The sequence below is a fragment of the Haliaeetus leucocephalus genome, unplaced genomic scaffold, assembly GCF_000737465.1.
Source record: "Haliaeetus leucocephalus isolate CR32 unplaced genomic scaffold, Haliaeetus_leucocephalus-4.0 Scaffold228, whole genome shotgun sequence".
Lineage (NCBI taxonomy): Eukaryota > Metazoa > Chordata > Aves > Accipitriformes > Accipitridae > Haliaeetus > Haliaeetus leucocephalus.
In genome coordinates this window covers 6,983,325-7,003,628 of record NW_010972664.1, presented here as the reverse complement: position 1 = coordinate 7,003,628, position 20,304 = coordinate 6,983,325, and positions in this window count along the sequence as shown.

Here is a 20,304-nt window from a genome sequence, read left to right as displayed (position 1 = left end):
GTGTTCTGATACAACAATAAGATAAAAATGTAGTTTTCTATCTTGTTACTTAATTTAGAGGCCCACCCTGAGACAGTTTAAGTTTAATCAGTAAAACAAGCAAATGTGGTAATTCGATGAAGTGGATAAGTAAGAACGTGCCACTTTTATGCAGTCCTGTGTTTAACTAGTTCGAAAATACAAATCTAAAACAATTTCCAAAATGCCTTTACTTTTTTCCTTATACTTTTCATTTTTAAAGGGAGAAAATAATGAACAAATACTTTTTGAACTCCAAACACATTCAGGGCAATAGCTAATTCTATAACCAATTAAAGGAAACTCTGGGGCAGAGAGTAGGGTTTAGAAACCGCTAACCATGAAAAATACATTGTTAGGTTTCCCTGCAATACTTCTCAAAAGAATTTTTACATATGTCATTAGGCTCATTATTTCTTAAACACACAGATATTAGCATCAGCATAATACCACCGTTCATACATCTTCCTTTTTTTCTGTCTATTCCTTCTCTAAACTTGCTATCCTCTTCAAGCAAACGTTCTCATACTTAAAAAAAAAATCCTTCTCTCTTGTCAGCAAAGCACTCTCACTCTCTTCCTTCAAATCCCTCCATATAACCTACATTTCACTAAGATTGACAGTAGTGCTCTAAATGCTGTGAGTATCACACCCTATCTTACAATTTTATTCTTATCCTGTGTATCATATTCTTCCAAAATCAGATTCTAAATTGCTTGGGGCTTAAAGTTGCCTCTCTACTTTCCTTTATCTTGAATCATTCAAAGGGCCAAGCACTTCCCACCCTGACTGGTTAAGTTGTAGGAGCTATGGGACCACTTTATGGCAGCTAGAACAGCTGGGGTTATGCTACCCATGAACTAGGAATCAGCTGAGCACATAGTATTCCAGCTCCATGTTTTCCAGTCCAATGAACTACATCACTGACATAGGACTGGTTAAATGGCATTTGGAAAGTAGATCAAGGTCAGGTTGTGTTGTTTGTTTTCAGAAATCTATCTTGACAGAGTTGTGAATCTGCTTTAATTTACTTCAGTTTTTATAAGCTAACATTATAAAAAAAGATCCAGTGACTTTTAATTATGAATCTCACATATATGACAATGTCCTTAAAATTATACAATAAACCAAAAAGTAAAAATGATAATCATAAAGTCCCAACAGCAAAGGATCTAAGCATGGGCAGTTAAATAAGACTGTGGAAAACAAGATGCTCTGTGATAAATGGGGGTGCATATTAACTTTACAACAGCAGAGTATGGCAAAGACTACACATTCAAGACTAAATATAAAATGGATGTCTTCAGACAAAAAAAAAAGACAAAATTCAATCTTCTTGTTTAATGCAATAAAATGTTAAGCTTTTCAATAAATAAAGAAAAACCTTTCTTTGCTGCTAATTATATGAAGTTAATGGAACTTCTCCCTGTCAAAATATTAAACCCAACTCACCCCAGGAGTCCTGACTATCTGAAACATAAATCTTTCTCTACTGCTTTTGAAGTATCAGTATATACCAGTAAGCTTTCTAATTGACAATTTTTTTTTTTTTAAATATAGAAAGTCTTCATAAACATAAAATAAGCCAATTTAAAACCGTGATGGTCTTCGCACTGAAGTGCTGATGAGATAAAAAGCATATCTGAAATACAGAAAACATAGGTTTTTTGAGAAGGTACCTCTAAGAAACTATTCAAATCATTTTTGCTTAGTGATTTTCTATTTCAAGGACTGAACAGCCATTTTACACTGGCTTATTGTTTCCATAAGCCAGGGTATGAACAAGGGCCTTGTTCTGCTTTGTAGCAGAATAGCCACATTCAGCTGAGGCACAGGAGCAAGCAAAAGCAGCTTTTAATCACACTGCAGTGCTCTCGTCATTACAACATGGAGATGTTCAAGCTTGTTGCAAGTGGCAATAGCCACATGGCTCCTAACATGTGCTGGTGGAAGAACTGCAGAGCTCCGTGGTGCACGAGTGCGGCTCCTTTTCCTTTGCCCTGCTCTTAACTGGGTACCTCCCACAGGGACTTGCAGGGAAGGGGGACTGAAGCTCTCATATCAGCACTGCTGGGAGTTGGTTTCTCACCCTGAGAGGACCCCAGGCCAGAGAGCTATGAATATTGCATGACACTGAGGTGGCAGACATAAAATAGGAACCAAAATCTGGTTTATATTTTTCATAAATTGGAATTTGGAAGAAAGAATCCATTGTTTGGCATCAATGGAAAAATACACACCTAAGTGCAAATTAAAAATGAAAGGCCATAATTTCTTTCAATTAAAAGACACAGCAGATGTAATTAAAAGAAAAGAATAAAGAAAAGAAGAGCTATAACTGGGAGATGCTGTTTGGAGAGTAGCTGGACCACTGCGCATAGAAGCAAGGATGGCTGCCTCAAAGCAACTGGGCAGCACAAAGCACCAGCAGCCCATTGCCAGACATACAGAACTCATACACCCCAATTTCCAGCTCTGTGTTCAGCTCATACTCTGCCTCACAGGAAAAGAGATTTAAAACCTCAACCCTCAAAAACTGCAAGCTCTGAATCCCAAATCTATCCAGAGCTCTAACAAAGATTATCTGTGAGCATGCACTGGTAAACCTCAAGTGCAAAACCACTGGGCTGTCTTGGAAGACAGTCCAAAAATACAAACTTGTTATCCTTTTCCTACACAATCCAACACCTGTAAGGGACACTTTGAGAAATGTCTAAAACATGGATCTGAAGCTCGATATGCCCTTGGGATTAGCTTGCTTTCCTGTACTCATCTGCCCTTTTTAATCAGGTACTCTAAGCAAAGCTTCATTTCTACAACATGGAGGCTTCAACTCCTCATTTGTATTGGGGAGTTATGAATCTGCAAAGCAATTTTAATAGAAATACTGTAGCATAGCATAGAGGTAAGAAAAAAAGCTAATCAAGACACTGCATCCAAGATGAAAAGTTACTGATCCTAAAAGAGAAAGCAAGTCAAGAAAGTTTCGGTTTAACATTCTCTTTGATCTGTGCATGTCTTCATCATTTAATTTGCTTAAGCTTGAAAAAGGTGGACAAGGAAGAGAAGGTTTTATGACAGAAATGGTTTCACAGCAATCCAACTTCATTTGAGACTTCTGAAAAACCATTAACTTATATACTATAAATCTGTCTCTCTTTTAGACTTTTTCCCCCCCACATTTTAACGCAAAGTGGGAAAAGACATTTGATATTCATATGGCCCTTGAAGTGCTTAGATCATCACATTAGACAGGAGATGCATCTCACTAAGGGTGAGAACCTTTTGTATAAGATTACTAATTGAAACCTTACAACTGCAAATTTTACACTTAAAATTAGCTCTGTATTTATGACTTTTGAAACAAACAGATAACAGACGTCAGATGGACTGATACAGGACAACGGTAACGTGGACTCCTTGAAACATACTGCAAACCTTGTATAATAGATCTGCATAGTACATAACGCTGTCCAGAGTATTTTCAATGCCATATCGAGAAAGAGAACAGAGAGTAGATTCACAAATAGCCTGAAGGTCAAAACGATTTTGATGCCTGTCTATGAAGGCACTGGGGTGACCCCATTTTATTGCTTGCACCCAAGTGTGTGCCACACAGCTTCGGGACTGATAGAGGGATTTGAGAATGAGACCGAGGTCCCTCCAGCTTCTCCTGCACACAGACCCTAGCAAGAACCGTCTTTCTCACTGCTCAACCTGAGCACTGGTCAGCACCACAAAAGAGGTTGGTTTTCTGCCCTAGAGACTGAGAAGGCACCAGGGACAGAGTGCCACTGCTTTCCCCTGACCGGTTTCCTTCAATTTGGCTGACTCCTGCCTCCAGGTAGGTGGGATAAATGAGGTGTAATAGAGGAGCTGCCCACCACACCGTTGCGGGGCAGTGCACTGACGCTGTCCCAGCATCGTGTACCAACTGCCCCCAGTACGTTGCAGAAGCAATAACTAACTCTGCAGCTGGGGCGCTTTGCTCTCTTTTACTATACATCTTTGCAGAGAAAAAAAAAAATCACTAACCCGATCTTTTCCACTGTTTCTTCAAGTATCCTTTCTACAGCCTAATGTCAGCACAAATGTTATTATGAACGTTAGGGAGGTATAATTTGATCCCCAAGGCCCCTTGATCCCTTTTTCTCCTTCAGCCTTCCAGATAAAGAGTGCATCATGAAGTGTATTGTCTGCAGGTTTTTCAGAGGAGCCAGTAAAAGCCAGTCCCATGGTCACATGAAAGGTCCCAGGGTACTTCTTGTTAGAGGAGAATAAGGATTTTTTTTGTGTGCTTTCTTCAGCCAACCACTCTCCTCCCAGGGCAATGTACTAAGTACCTCCCAGCTGTCTTCCATCTAGCAGGGGGTGCTGAATGCTTTTTTGTAATGACGGCCACTATATACATCTAAGCTATTAATTCAAAGACAAACAGGCAGTTCTTTGATGGAAAGATGTGAGTCTGAGGTAGAAATGGGTTAATAAATGTGAAAATGAATCTTCTAAGGATAATGTGCCAGTGTCAAGTAGCAAAACAGCTGAAGCAGAGTTCTGACATCTCCTCAGGACACACGATATTCTCATAAAATCTGGGCAGGGGAGAAACATTTGATGTCTGGCCCTACCATTTATATTTTTAGAAGGCTACACAACAATACTCTGACACCCCCTGAGGTATCTAATGGTTCAACAGTCCTGTACAGCTAGGTTCTGCCTCCTTTCTAAGGCACACAAATCCATAAACCTTCACTGACCTGTAGTGTCGGTATGTTCCTGCCTGCAGCCCTTTTTTTCTGCTGTGTTAGAAAGCCTGATGAGACTGCTTATTGAATTTCTTCCTTCCAACATCAAAGATACTAGCCATGCTCTCCAATTATTTAATAGATTCTGCTACAGTGGAGATCACCGATTCATTTTCACTAGAGATATCCAGTCATTGTAAAGAGCAATTATATATAACAACAGCCTAGCAGTTCTCAAACGTTCTTTTATCAAACCCACAGTCCAGCGATTAAGAAGATGGGCAATGATCTGATATTGATAATAAAACTTAATGTCTTTGGTGTTAGTTTTACCAAAGTATCAGCAGCTTTGCTCTGCAGACCCAAGCACTCAAAATGCAGCAGGACTCTTTGGACTATCTTTTACTTTAACTGTTATATTTATTTCATGGTCATTCTTTTTAAGCCTCACAGAAAGGTGTCTCTGATGAGGTTTTTTGCTGCTTGGCAGTGCTGTCTGGAGGAATGACACAGGGAGGTGGGAGATGCTGACTTCTGAAGCCAGCTCTGTCACCAGGCAGCCTCAAGCAAGATATTTTGTCTCAGTCTTCCCATCCGTAAAACTTTCCTACTTAACTGCGCACAGGGGCTGAAGATCAATTTGTTAATGTCTGTGCATTAGCATTGTGCACAGCCCTTTGAACGTACAATACATCCTAAAAATACTAGCCCTTTTTGCCCTTATTCATAGATTAGTTTCCAGATCTACAGATTAAAGTATTCTTTTTCTAAAACTTTCCCTGAAATGAAGACTCAGCGATAGCTACATACTGAGCCCTGTCTCTCAATGGCTCTGAGGTGGCAGGTCCTCTACTTAAAGTAAAAACTTTTCCTAACCCTTCCTTTTACAACCATGATAAAACTTGAAGCAAAATTAGAACAGTGAGGTTCACAGAGTTTGCTTAACCTTGAAGCATAAGCTGTGAAGAGCAAAATGAGAGCACCCACCTTCTCCAGACCGGTTTTGAAACCAACCAGCTGGCAAAGACTGCAGTGATGAAGATAATCACAGTTTTGAGTAAGTTTTATATCCTCATCAATAGAAGGCAGCAGTATGTGTACAAGTTCCCTGCTCTAGAAAGCTATTATGTTCCACAGGCAGTTTTCATGCATTTAAAATAATCCTTATTTTAGTTACATAACATGGTCCCCTATCTTTTATACCCTGTCCTTTCTCATCTGTAGAGCTACACTAGATACAAGTTTCCCTTGACATGTTCTCTTTTTCTGCCTTAAAAAATCAGATCCAGGCAGACTGCGGCCGTTTGTCTGCTGTGTAGGGTACGAGCACGGTTCCTGCTGGAACAGGAATTGCAGCCATCACAGATCCTGCCCACAGCATGCACACAGGCAAATCCCAGTGGCCATACACCGCAAGGATGACATGCTTGTGCATGAAAGAAATTTACATAGGGCACTTCAGCTGCCTAGAGCATGTACCATTCATTCCCTGGATCTGGGAACTGCTGGACATTTCTCTTCAGGATTTCCAGGCAGAATCCTTAAGGAGACAGGCTGACTGGAAGGCACTAAACATGCACAAGTACATGTTATAGGGAATAAAGAGCGAGAGCTCTCCTGGGAAAAGCGTACGGGTGGGTGGGTGCATTTATTCTGCCACATTAGTTCAGATCTTGCATTCAGACCAGAGCCCCACACAGTCTGCATGCCAAGTTATCCTCTGGCTTTAGGCTGAAGGAGGTCAAAACTTTCATGAAGCCAGGTAACCTGGGCATAGCATGGAGGGCCTGCCTCACACTATTCTGTCTCCAATGGCAGCAAGGCTATAGGAGGGGATTCAAGAACATGCTATGGCTCTACAATCTTCATACAAAATTCAATCCTGCAGACCAAGGAAACTTATAGATATGACCACGAGACACCAGTTCCTGGGATCAGGACGACACTGCACAGGGCCATGGCCAGGCTCTCTGGGAGTTCAGGGACTCTGCAGCGCTGGCAGATGAAGCACTCCTAGCTGCCATTTCAGCTCTGTCACCCCCAGCTTGAGCAAACTGGCTGAGTTCACCTATTACTATCAACTGCTCAAGCTCTGCCTTTTAATCGGAATTCACATCCTGCAAAAGCTAGACCCTGCAGCTAACAGATACAGCAAATTATTCAGCATTAACCAGCATAATCTGTGCTGGTTTTCACGGTGCCTGTCTCCCACTCCTCCCCAGTCATGCACAAGCTCTCTCTGTGGGCACAGTGGAGCACATGTGGAGCAGCCACAGCAGCTGCGAGGGCAGCTGGGGGTGGGAAGGAATTTTGCTTGTCCACATGGTCTCTCTACTTCATATTCTAAGTCCACATACTTTTTTTTCCACACCAGGCAGCTGTAAGGCTTTGTTAATATACTACCCGAAATCTGTTTTCATCTAGCATTCAAAACATGATTGTAAATGGTTTATTGTTGTCATACTTTTAGATTACTTTAACTTTAGGAGCACTGCCTTTCTCTTCTTCATTTTTCCTGGCAACACGCACTGCTTCTTTTCCCTGTAAGGTGAAAGATGTATAGACTGCTAGTTGTCAGTGCTTGCAAGTAGCCATTTAAAAGCAGATATTTTTTGTCAGCATTTTTATTTGTGAAGCTTCTATGACAGATTTGGAAATTGAAGCCCTTGATTTATCTCCAGGCTGAAAACAAGACAGAGGCAAGGACACTGTGAGCCTTAGGAATGAAATTACAAACATGTCATTACCTCCTTTAATCTGCTCTTGTTTCTGTGAAATTGCTCCAGACAACCCCCAAAATCTATGTGCTTTTACAACAACAAAAAAATCCTCTTTTCAAGCTATTTTCCACCCATATTATTTGAGGCCACTCACTGTTCACTTGTGTAAAAACAAAGGCTAGTAAATATACTGCTTTTTAATATGTGTAGGGAGCTAAGCAAACAGACCTGACCAACACACAAAACAGTCATGTCTAAAAATCATCCCCCCTTTTTTTTTTTTTTTTTAATTCAATCTTGTTTGGCTCACAGGAGAAAACTGTTTGATAGTGAGTCACACTAGCACTCAGTTCAGGCCACAATTGGCATAACATGATATCACATCTGGCACATTGAAACTATGACTGACAGACTCTGATCAAGATTCGCATGATGGGAGTAGCAGGGGTTATTGCAAAGCAGAAGTGAGAGGCATCAGAGGAGCTATAGTGAGAAAGTGGCAAAATGCCCAACTCCCTTTCGCCTGCTCAAGCATTTCTATTAGCTCTTATTTCTGTGTAGGATTATGTTGCAGTGGAAAAATAAGAAGAATGACTACATGTATTAGCTTGTGTTGTTACCCACGTGACAACATCCATGAGTAACTGAAAGGGATCTACTGTGACTATAAAGGCTTGAATGGGGGTGCAAATTGTTGTATAAAGTATAGCCCCTTTCCTGAGCTAGTCCCCAAGTTGATGCTGGCACTAGTGGTAACTCCCAAGCGAGCAGTGCCAAGTGGAAAATTGCAGCTGCCCAAGCTGGGCGTATAAAATTCCCTTCTCAGCAGGCTGGTGTGTTTCCTGTGTGAAGTACTCTGGTCACCCTTCAGCTATTCACCACTGAGACAGTCATCTGACCCCAAGAGAACGGATGGCCTTGTGCTTTGTACATTTTGCTGAGGTGGAGAACCAGTGACAGATCTCATTTCGTCTCCAAAATCAGACAGAAAGCAACAGTGCCTTCACATCTTACATAGAGCTAAATGGGTAAAGAAGTCACCTGCTGTGGAGGAGATCTCATTTCACTTCAGATCTGGGAAAAGGACACTCCACTTGAGGTAACTCAAGCCCATATCTTCCAGCACCTGTGCAGCTACCACATAGCTAAACCAAAAGCAATGCTGGGGGGGGAAGAGGAGGAGGAGGGGTTTTTTCCCCTCCTTTGTCAGGTGATTTGACTTTGCAGAACAATGGGTTAGGACCCTAGCTATTAACCTCGAGAGCTATTCTCATCATCATTGACCCAGTGAAGTTGTAATCTTATTCTTCCAAGAGTTGACAGCAGTGACAAACAAACCCTGAAGAAAACCTGAGTGTCTCTGCAGCCATATCACTTTACAGTAGAGCACTCATGTCAGAACTGAAAACAGCGACACTGAGGACCATACAACCCCATTATCCTTCCTGGTAAATCTGCCATTTGACCTGATTTCTGGAAGAGGTTCAGGTAGAAGGTTCCAGTACTGACCCCAAATGAATAGGTGATTTATTAGAGGCTCAGCTAATTTGGCAAAGCTCCAGAGAAGAGTGGAAGTTCAGACATATCTATTTTATAAGCATCTCCTGCTGTCTAACACTCCACATTGATTTTAAATGCACATGTTTTCAGTGGGCTAAGGATCCATGTCCTAGGCACCCAGATCCACCCATGTAGTTTTAACACAGAGGTCTGGACTCTGCTCTGGCAGGTAGGCACTAAAGGTTAGGTATCAAAACACATAACTTTAATCCTTAAACCCCTTTACCAGTCCACCTCTTTATGTTCAGATTCCTCTCTGTGACATGAAACCACTAGCCACCCTTTATCACAGGCCTCTTGTGAAAATAAAAAGCAGTAATCTCTGAGAAAATTTGGATGCTGTGCTGGATGCAGGTTACTTATACTCACTGCCATGCTGCTCAGCTGCCATTGTCTGTCTTCAGATGTGTTACCGCAGAGAGCTGGAAGCTGGGGCAAAAGCTCGTTAGTCAAGAAGGCAGAAAGTAAAAAGAAACCAAAAGCAAAAAAAAAAACCCAAACCCCAAAGATCCAGTAATAATGTAAAAGCAAAACAGACACATAGGAGAGATCAGGCTCTTCATGTTATAGAAAGCTGTGGCGAACAGCTTTTGAAGAGGAGTGGACTGTGGGCAGAGGTAAGAAATAAACAACTGCTTCCCTTCCCCTCCCACACCTGCTCTCCTATACCTGCTAAAGACTCAGTGAAAAGGGCAACAGCTGAGGTCAATGATAGCCAGGTGCCAGTCAATACTATGGCAAAGGCAAAGCCATTCATCCTGAGCAGAGAAGCCAGTCAGCCAAACGAGCAAGTGATGGGCAAAGCCTGTGTGGAGGGAAGGGAGGGCTGGGTGTTACCAAAGAGAAATGGTTCCCAACTGTGAATTCCCCCCCTTTATAAAAAATGTCACTGTTATCAGTAGGTCAAGCTTCTTTTGGGAATTCAAATCTGTGGTGGAATCCTTAGGGAAAAACATTTGTTAATCATCAAGGATTAACAAAAGCCACATTGTCATTAGCCAATGGGGCCTTCTTAATGATGTTTTAGATTATTAGGTACTTTGGCTGGAAGTTGCTTTCCCACTTAAGATCTGTCTTTGTGATGAATGTATCAATTTGCTCCATAACTTGACCATAACAATGCAGAATTCTAGCTGTAAATTACTGTTTTAATCTTTCACTTATGGTATAAATACTCTTTATTGCACAATATGCATAGTTTTGCATATTAACTATGTAGTGGCATTTTACTATGGGCACATAATTTCACTATTTATATGGTATTCCATATTATTTGGGAACGAGTGAAATTAAAACACGTTGTTACATAATCTCCATTTTGGAGGAGAACTTTTGAGATAAATACCTCAGACTAATTTCAGTGCTTGGTGCTAAAATTAAATCTTCATCCACTTAAAGTATAGGTTATGAGTGCAGCAGAGCCATTCTCATGTCAGTGAGGTGAGAATCAAGACCACACTATGGAAAGATTACTTAATCTGAGATTTTTTTTATGTTCTAGAACTTGTGATTGACAGACTACCTTATTACTCTTCCTTTTTCCCTTAACTTTAAGAATATCTAATGAAATTAATCATAGCCTGGAGGAGGCAGTTTGAAACCTGCTAAGAATTATATATGTCAGTGCAAGCTTTACAACTCATTTAGACTAATTTGCTACTGGCAAATATATCACTGTCATACACTTCTGTAAACTCTGCATTTGCAATCTTTTGAACTAACCATACAAGCTGCAGCACTAGTTTTAAAGTTTAAGAGTCTGACAGAAGTGTTGATGCAAGGTTTCTAACTCGGCAGTAGCTCCAATAAAGATGTATTGTAACAATCCTGTGTCTTCTAGTAATACTTATTGTTTAGTCCATACCAGAGACACAGAGTAGGAAAAAATAATTTGATGATTTCTAAATAAAGCAAGGAACAGCTAAAGTGAAAAAAACAGAGAAATTGGTCTGTACAGGAACTCATACCATGTGCAATCAGGTTGTACATTAGTATCAGGCAATATCTTAAAATTATTATTATTATTATTATTAACTCACACATTAATTTATCTTTCTTGGATGGACAAAGAGGGTTGCATTACAGTATACCCAGACTATCCAAACCTTTTATAAAAGCAGCAGAAGTTAGAGGAAACTCTCCAGTAGTTTTTGCCACTTCGGTACCCATCACTATGGTCAGTCTCCTGTAAGTTATTGATTTCTGTTTGAAACAAATACCAGGAACAGTATTTATGCTATTAAAACTCCTGCACTAAAGCAAAACCTTAATTACGACCTCCTATTCTCTTGAGTCAAGATATTGACACATCTGACTGTCACACAGCTCATCCATTTCCAAAGTTGTTCCGCTTTACATTTACATTGCTGAAGATGCAGTAGACATTACAGCAGAAGATGAGTTGTCCTGTGGAGGACACACTTTTTCCAGTGTCAAGATTCAGAGATACTTGCTTATTTCCAGGTTAGGTACTGCAGTTCCAGCTCTGTCAGATATCTGAATTGGGATTATTAGCAAATTCAGCAGCTCCTGCAGAATTCAGTTTGTTTCTACATGAGTGGTTGTCACAGACATTTGCTTTCCTGATAACACCTAACACAAGTGCAAATCTGATGGGATTTATGATAGATAACTAATATGTTAAACTAATATATTAGTAAGAGGCAAAGGCTAATTTTTAATATGACAATCTTTAAAGTACTTTAAAAAAGGGAATTAAGTATTACCTCCATTTCATAGATGGAAAACACGGAATGGATACAAGACTTGCTCAAAACCCCCAAACCCAGTAAAACCTAGGTATCCTGATACTGATTTTGCTCCTGTCAGTTAAAGGGCTTTGGGGAAGAAAACATCCCCCTAAAGTACCCCCCCCAACATGTTGATAACAAAATGTGTTGCACACATAGACAGAGACTCAGAGACAAAAGGAATTTTCAATTATGCTTAGGGATTTGAATAAATATATTTAGAGATATCAGTATATATATATAATCTCAAACACATTTGGAGATCAGATATAGATCTGTATTCTCTAGCCATGCTGCTATGGGACTTTCAGTTAACAAGAGGCATAGGCACATTAGTAAGTGAGGCAATCCTTAGCCTCATTCATCACAGCTGAAGTCCCATCTGAGATGCTGTTTTGCAATATGTGTTTCATCTGTGTGAATAGACTTTCTAATTCATTACAGTAGGAAGCGATAAGAAACCCAGGTACTTCCAGATTGTATTTGTGTTTAAAAAACAAACAAACAAAAAAGCAAACCTTTGCATACCATTTAAACCCTTCTTTCTTACTAGTTTTCTTGGTTTTTTTGAATATCAGATCTTTCCTAAAGAATGTTACCGGGTAGAAATAAATTTAGGAAAGAATAGGGAATATCAAGAAGCTAAGGGATGACCTCAAAATTTTTTTTACACTTCTATTAGTATTTTTTATCAGTTCATGGGAAAGGGAAAGTCTCCTGGTGAGACATGATTTGCAAAGGGACCTTTCACCCAGGAGTCTTAGACACTTTTGCTTTCAGTTTAAAGCCTGGCTTTCCCCTAAGAAAATGCTGCTGTAATCATGTACCAGCCAGATGAAGCTGTTAGATCAGTCCCATCATATAAGATCTAGCTGGTTCTTGGTGCCAGCTCTGTATCAGCAAAGGAGTTAGTTTTTCATAGCAAACTAAGCATTAGAGTGGCTGTTTGGCCAGAGAGGGGCAAAGGGATGTGGGTTAGTCGCACTGTACCGGGCTCTGAGTTCTTTAGAAATCAGTCATTTGCATTTCTTGGAGCTTAGCACAGCTACTGAAAGCAGCTGTGCCCAGTGAATTTTATGAGGACATTTAATTCCCAGACCTTTCCCTGCAGGCTCACAATTCACTCACATAACAATTTCTTCTTAGGAATATCTGCTCATGATTTTCCTCTGTCATATTTGCCAAATCCTCCTGTAGTCTACCACAAAAAAAACCCTGCTTTCCCATGGCTTCCAGTAAATATATAGGTCTTCAGAGAAAACAAACAAACAAGCAAATACCCAGTCCCTTCATTATTTTCAGGTTGGGATTTTTTTTCCTGTCCAGCTGTAATTGCACATTTTCTAACTTGAAACATGGACATTTCACTACCAGTATATGACTGTGCCAGACACTGATCTTTCCCAATATCCTCCCACTCCCAATTTCTAGGCATTAGCTTAGAAACAAGCTGTATAGCTGTCTCTGCTTCTTGGCAGAGGTCAGTGCATTAACATGTTACTGATTTTTTCTGAGGCTAGACGAGGTGCAGGGCAGTCAGCAGGACTGTAACACTTCATGCAATTTTTTATGATGTCTCTGATGCTGCCTAATGAGAACTTTGACATAAGAGGTCATTCAAAGGCGGGGGGGTGGGGAAAGCCTGAGCTAAACCTTTCTTCGTTCCTTGCCCCAGGATGACACTACATTCAGCCCTTTGCCAAAGCAATAACTGGGTTCTGTGCTTACTTACATCCAGATGAATCAGGAGTAATTTCACAGACCTCTAGGGAGTTAGGCTGATTTTAAACTGAGCTAGCTTTGGTATAATTCAGTCTTATGTTTGTGGTTCTTTGTTTCACCTTGTTTCATACATATGTGATGTCTGCCAAATCATTGTTGGCTATAAGAAAAATTAAATCAAACCATAAATTAGCTCACTCGTTAGGGATATAGGGCAGTAAGGGCTTTCCTTTATCTTCATACATAATGATCCCAGTTTCTACAGAATACTTCATTTCCATTTGCAAAGGAATTTCTTGACTTGTACAATGAACTCTGCAGCTCATGAAACTCTGAAAATGGTCTTCACTCCTTTCTTCTGGTTAATTATAACAAATTTCATTGCCTTGTTATAAAGGAGATTATTTCTGGGAAAGAAATTCCTGCCCGAGGTATATAAGGTGAGAGATTTCCAAGTTTTGTCTCTTGAGCATATTAATAGTGCACCAAGGTTTAGCTTCTTTCAGTATGAATTTAACAGAGGACTTTTAGCATTCCTTTTAGCTATAAAGAAGTGAGAATGCCTCTGCTGTTGTCTGTCTGTCTTTTTGGCAAGCACCAGAGTAAGTGGGTGGCAGCTGGTGACAAAGGCTATGACTGCACTTGCCAATTTCTTGTGATAGCTGAAGCAGAGCATTGGCCTGAAGCAATTGCTGCTGAGTTCCTTATGTCTCCAGTATGGTTAGGGAGGGGAGCTATGCACATGTAAGTAGTTATGCCAAATATGCTCATTGCAATTGAAACTGCTAGCATACCTTTACCCCAAAAGAATAGGGAATGCTTTAGACAGTATCATTATTTCCCATTAGTTATGGGGAGGGGGTCTCTTGCAGCTACAAGAATCTCAAGCAATTGCCTTCTGCTTTGTTGTCTACTACATATTTTATGCTTAAGTTGTTCCCTGTAGGTGACTTGCTCTCTCTTGAACTCCTGAGTTCAGTGTGTGTTTTTAGCAGTACCCTTTGATCAGTTTGAAGGCCACCTGTGAGTGACAGTGGAAGTCCTTTCTGTCGGGAACCTGATGTGATGCCTCCTCAGACCCAGCTCTGGGGACTTTAAGGCATATCAGCAGTGCTGAGTGACACTGTCAGTCTGCCATCACCTTCTTTCAGAGGCTTTTTCCTCTCTCTGCCTTTGCTTTGAAATTTCTTTCATTCCCTCCCTGAGCCCTTAACAGTTTTTGTAGTCTTATCTGAACCTTTAGCTACGTCCCCCTTCTTTAATTGTGAACATCAGGTTCACATTTTAATTGTGAGACTCACGATGCTGGGAGAGGTATTGCAGCATCTTCTCCTGCCAACACTTTTCTTTTTCTCCCTTTTGTTGTATTTCTTGTTCTTCTCCACCCCACCCAGCCTCTATAATTCTCTTCCCTCTATTCCCAGTTCCTTACAGGAGCAGTTATTTGTTAGCTTTGTGCATTAAAGGGAAATACCATATTGTCTGGTTTTGCCCTACAGCACAGCAGGATGATCATGATTCATTTCCTGAATGAAAACGTAGATTCAAGGCCCCAGGGGCATTGAAACAAGCCACGCTATTTCCCTCCCACTCCGAAAGAAATAAAGAATTATGTTGGCAGAGAAAAGTATGTGATTTGGTGGTCAAATAATGCCCTGATCTGGTGCTTCTGCTGACACATACACTCTGTCAAGCTGCAGCGAGCTAAAAAGCAGTGACACAACCAACAGCTTTCCATCCTGGGTGCAGCGATTGGCAGCTTCAGGGACCGATGTAGAAGCTCTCTCCCACACCAGTGGATATGGCCTAGCTGTATTGAGTACAGTGGGAAAACATAAAAAGTTTCCCCCTACCCCTCTTTTAATATATTAGGGCCTTCTTTAGAAAGCCTGAATATGCCTCTGGGTGAAAAACTTTCAACCAAATTTACTGATCAATGAGTCAACCTAGAGTTAGTTTACCTATGCCACACAAAGCATCACTGGCAGCTGTACAGCTATAAAACAAACATGAAAAAGAGAAAGCTGTGTCCTGAGAGACTATGGTAGATATAAAATCATGAGCTTGGAGTAGTAGAGCAAGTAGAAGATATCTACTGGGGTAAGAAGAAGGCATAGAAAAATACACAAAGTAAGTGTTGTGCTTATGCGTGTGTATGTTTCTGTGTATCTGTGCCTGTGTGTTTATGAGCTCATACAACCTGAAAAATGAAAACCCAAAATTATAGCCCACCACTAATTTCACACAGAACCAGAGGACCCTGCATTCCCATTTCAGTGATCTCTGATATTAAATGTGAACAGACTTCTTACAGTCCCTAAACCACCCGTCAGAGGAGAAGTTTATGATGTGTAAATGAGACTCTCTGTAATGACCTAGTGACCCTTTTCCCTTCTACTCTGTGAAACGACATAGCTCTCAAAGAGGTTTTCATGTGCTGTACAACGGTTGCTGTAAAAGGGGAAGGTACTGACCTCAGCTTTTCTGGCCTGAGGCACCCAAGGAGTAGTTATGGGAAACCATACCTCCATCTTGCAGCTGTCCAGTCCCACGGGATTAATCCTCTCCTACATCAGCTTCAGCTTCCCCATGCAGACAGGAGGCTGGTTGGTCAGATGCGCTGCAATCATGTGCTAGCACCAATCTCAATTGCGTCCAGGTAAATAACATTTAGGGGCCAGTCTGCCTCTGGGGAATGCCAAAAACAGGCCTCAAACTGACACAGTGGCATTGCTACCCACCCAACAGGAGTACTGCTGCCCTTCTCTACAGCAGCAATGACCATTGCTTTTTACCATCTTTAGGTAATAAATGAATTTGAAGGTGGTGGCAGAAATTCATCAATGTTACCTCTGGGCTACAGCCAGGTAATGTAGCTGGCCATGAAGAATGCCCTCATGCACCCTCAAAGGCATGCAAAACTTGGATGCATCTTCTTAGTAACAAGCAAGCTCAGTCTGCTCCCTGCAGCCTACATTGGCTTCTTACAGTTTTTGGAATTTAGTCCGAGGTCTTGGACTTTATTTTAAAGGCCAGATTTGAGTGTAGCTGAAAGGTTCCCTAGAGTTCATAAATGTAGACCGTCATCAATAACTCTATTCTTCTATCACACTGAAGGTTTTACAGGGAGAATTTTCTAAAACTGGAGCATTGAATCTCACAGGAAGAAGGGACCATGACAAACTGTATTGGTTTCTTCTCCAAGTACAAAGTGCTTTTTTAATCTAAACCTCTTACATAAACATAGGGGAAATATGAAAATAGATAAATAAATAAATAAACCAACCACAATGCTTCATTGCACACACACTCCTCTGTGGGGAGTGGATGAGAAAATAAATATGACAGCTCTTAGTAATGTTGCTCACCGCTGTTCTGGAGGGTAATCTCAAACTATGTTAGTGAGTGCAACATAATGATGTACTTTAACTGGATCACATCATGGTATATGCACTTTTGTCTCTGAGGTTAGCATTAGATGCTCCGGAAAGAGTGAAAATGCACTGGAAAAATTACAGAATTATATGAAATATTTTCTTTGCCCTGTGACGGAGCTGGATAATGCTCTGATACAGAACAGAACTAAAAGCCCTTGGAAGAGGTATTTTTCTATTTATTTCAATTACTTGTACTTTCTATCCAACTTCATCTGTCAAGGTCCAAATTCTGATTTGCTTGTTTCTTCTTCTTCCTTTCTTTGCATCTTATAAACTCCCACCTCTCTATAAGTTCAATCAACTCAAAGCCCTTGTAATGAGAAGCACTGCCTGTTTGCCAGGTGTTGACATCAGTGTTTTGGAGAATATTTCTTGCTGTTCAGTAGCTCTGTGATTCTGCTGGTTGGACCAGTTCCTTTTTCCACCTCTTTTAGCTGAAGCTCTAAAAGTGAATACAGACTGAAAAGAAGAATAACAGGCTCCCCTTTGGTCCGGCACCTAGACAGGGACAAACCTGTCTCCCATGCTCCTGGCATGTGCACGGCTTTGCCTTCTCTCTCCACTCCCTCCTTCTCCCTCCCTTTTTCTTCCAGCCAGCTGGCACAACCTGGAGGATGTACTCCTCCGCAATACACCAAGCAGGGATGGTTACTATCCTTACCAGCTGACATTAGTGCTAATTTCCTGTAAGTTGCCACAGAATAAAGAAGAGGCCTCTTTCTAAAAAATCTTTCCGGCTTGCTTAAAAACACCCTCTGTCTTCTTTTCTTCCTGCATGCAGCTTGCAGAATCAATAAGGCCCTAGCCTCTTCGCCTTGAGCAGCAGAGAAGCTATTGCTACGAACTCAGCAGGAGCAAGAGCTAGGGCAAGTAAGTAGCCCAGAGCTAATCAAAAGTGCCCTCCCATGGCTCAGGATGTTGCCAAATGCTTGAAGCAGAACGAGAAGGCAATGTACTATGACTCTTTTGTCAAGCAAGGAATCACCTTCATCATCCCCACTTGATTATCTCTGCATTTCACTAATTGCACTTACCTTTACCTTACACTTACCAGCTGAACTTGGCCAAGTGTAGCATTGTAACACTACTTCTGAAAAAGTATGTATATCTTCACATAGGCGTCTGATGACTATTAAAGGGGTAAGTAGACTCTCTTTCACATCAGCGTATAATGCCATGACAGTCTGGTACAGAGACTCCGTATTCAACAAAATTATTCTCAGCATTCAATGAAATTTCAAGCAGCCTTTACATTTTAAAGAAATCATGTTTGTTTCCCCTTACAGTACTCCTATTGCAAAAAAAACCCCAAACGACCAAACCAAACCAAACAAACACAAACCAAATCAAACCAAAAACCCAGACAAAAAGGGACTCTTGCCTTTTAATACTACAGAAGGTGGGGAGGAGGGCAGGTGTTTTGTTGGTTGTTGATGAAAGACATTGCTTACCAGCATTTATAGATTCAGGACTCTTTTTTTAAAGGAATCAGGTTAGGGTGATCACCATAAGAATCTACTCTCATCCAGGGAAAGGCACAGAGCAAAGTGCAGTTACCTTCAGGGAAACTTTTGGCTGATGCAGGAAAACAAGACAGTACTAAAGGAATTACAGCTTGAATGCAGAAAACTATAAATCCAGTAGTGGATTGTGTCATTTGCTGGACTGTGTCATTTTCCTTGGGTACACTGTTGATTTCCAGCATGCTTTGCCCTAAATCATGGGCATATGACATTGAGGATCATGTGGAAATCTGCATTGCTTCTGTATTTAAAAAGTATGTTATTGCACACGAAAAATTGCTTAAGGGGACATATTTTGGTTTAGTGAAAAAAAGTAATAAAGATAAGAACAAATCTGCTGAATCCAACAGTGCTTTCAAATGTGTGCTTAATTTAGGTCATAGGAAAGCTCTGCCATCAGAGATGTGCAACAGCAGTGGGATATCCTCTGCATGGAGGTACCAAACTCTATTAGTGTCTCTCTCTGTGTCTGGGACTTGCTTCTTCATAAACACGGACCCTCTCAGAATTTCCTCTTCCCTGTGACATTTGTCTTTCTCCCTTTGAGATCAGTGGCCTTCTTGCCCTTTATAACATCAATTCAAACATGATAAGTGGTGTAGAAAATCTTGCATGAATTCTCTAGCTCCTTCAAGAAGGCTAAGCCACCATTTAAGTCCCACAGGCTTAAATGCTTTTTCAGCACTTGACCTCTTCATAAGGATGAATTTCTCCTACAGGGAGGACAGCATCCAAAAGTTGTTACTTAGTCAGAAGAAACTATAAAGCAATACATGGTAAATAGTACATGAACATCAAATAAAATAATAGAATTTGTAATTATCTGTAAAATACCAGTGTCTCTCAGATTATTTTCTTGGATAACTGTTTAAAATCTCAGAATTAATATTTAGAGAAGTATATAACAGTTCTACTAGAAACAGCAAAATCTGCTCAGCGAACAGTCTGTGTGTACAGCCACTGGTCTAAATCAACTCCACTGCCAAACTGGCAAGCACCAGGAAATATATTAAATGAATAGACAATTCAGAAATGTCCAACAGATAACTAAAATTGAAATTTTATTTTTTTCAATAATATTCATCAGACAATTTTCTGACAAGACTTTTCTGAAAGATGAAGTGCAAATGGGAACCCTGTAAGAATGTTTAGAAGAACTGTACATGACATTTTTTAAGCGCCACTAAGTACACATTGAATACTTTGTAAGTATATAGGCATAGCAACATGCAAGTGTCATGTACCTAACATTACAATATGCATTTTGTCTGCTTAAAGTTATTGATGAGGAAATTACATGAAGTAAATGTGTCTCACCATCAGTGCAATATGTTTAATTCCCATGGATTTTGTTTGCAGATTAGTAGTTGTATTTCTGAACCATTCAAATATATCCTTCCCAAGGCCATAAACTGCCAGTGTAAAGGCAGAGTATACTGGAGTTCCTAGGAGAATACACTTACACTGACTATGAATAGATGAATTTGTTATAGTGCTTTCACAAATTATGCCTTATTATTTATTCTAGGAAACTTCCTGCCGAACTGAAGGGTTTTTGTAGTTATAAAATATCTAGGCTAAAAGTAAAGGATGTGCAAGGATTGCTTTACAATTCTGTCGGACAAGAGCTAAATAGCAACTCAAACATGTGCATTAAGGACTTGAGCCTTGTTCTTTTGAAATCAATAGGTGTATTGTACCCAACTTTTATGGAAGCAGGACATATATGAATGTAATCCAGTAATCCATGAATTGACTGTCTTGGCTCACTGTTTAGGCAGAAGCACATGATTGTAGGTCATATTTGCATATTTCTATGGAAGCTATAT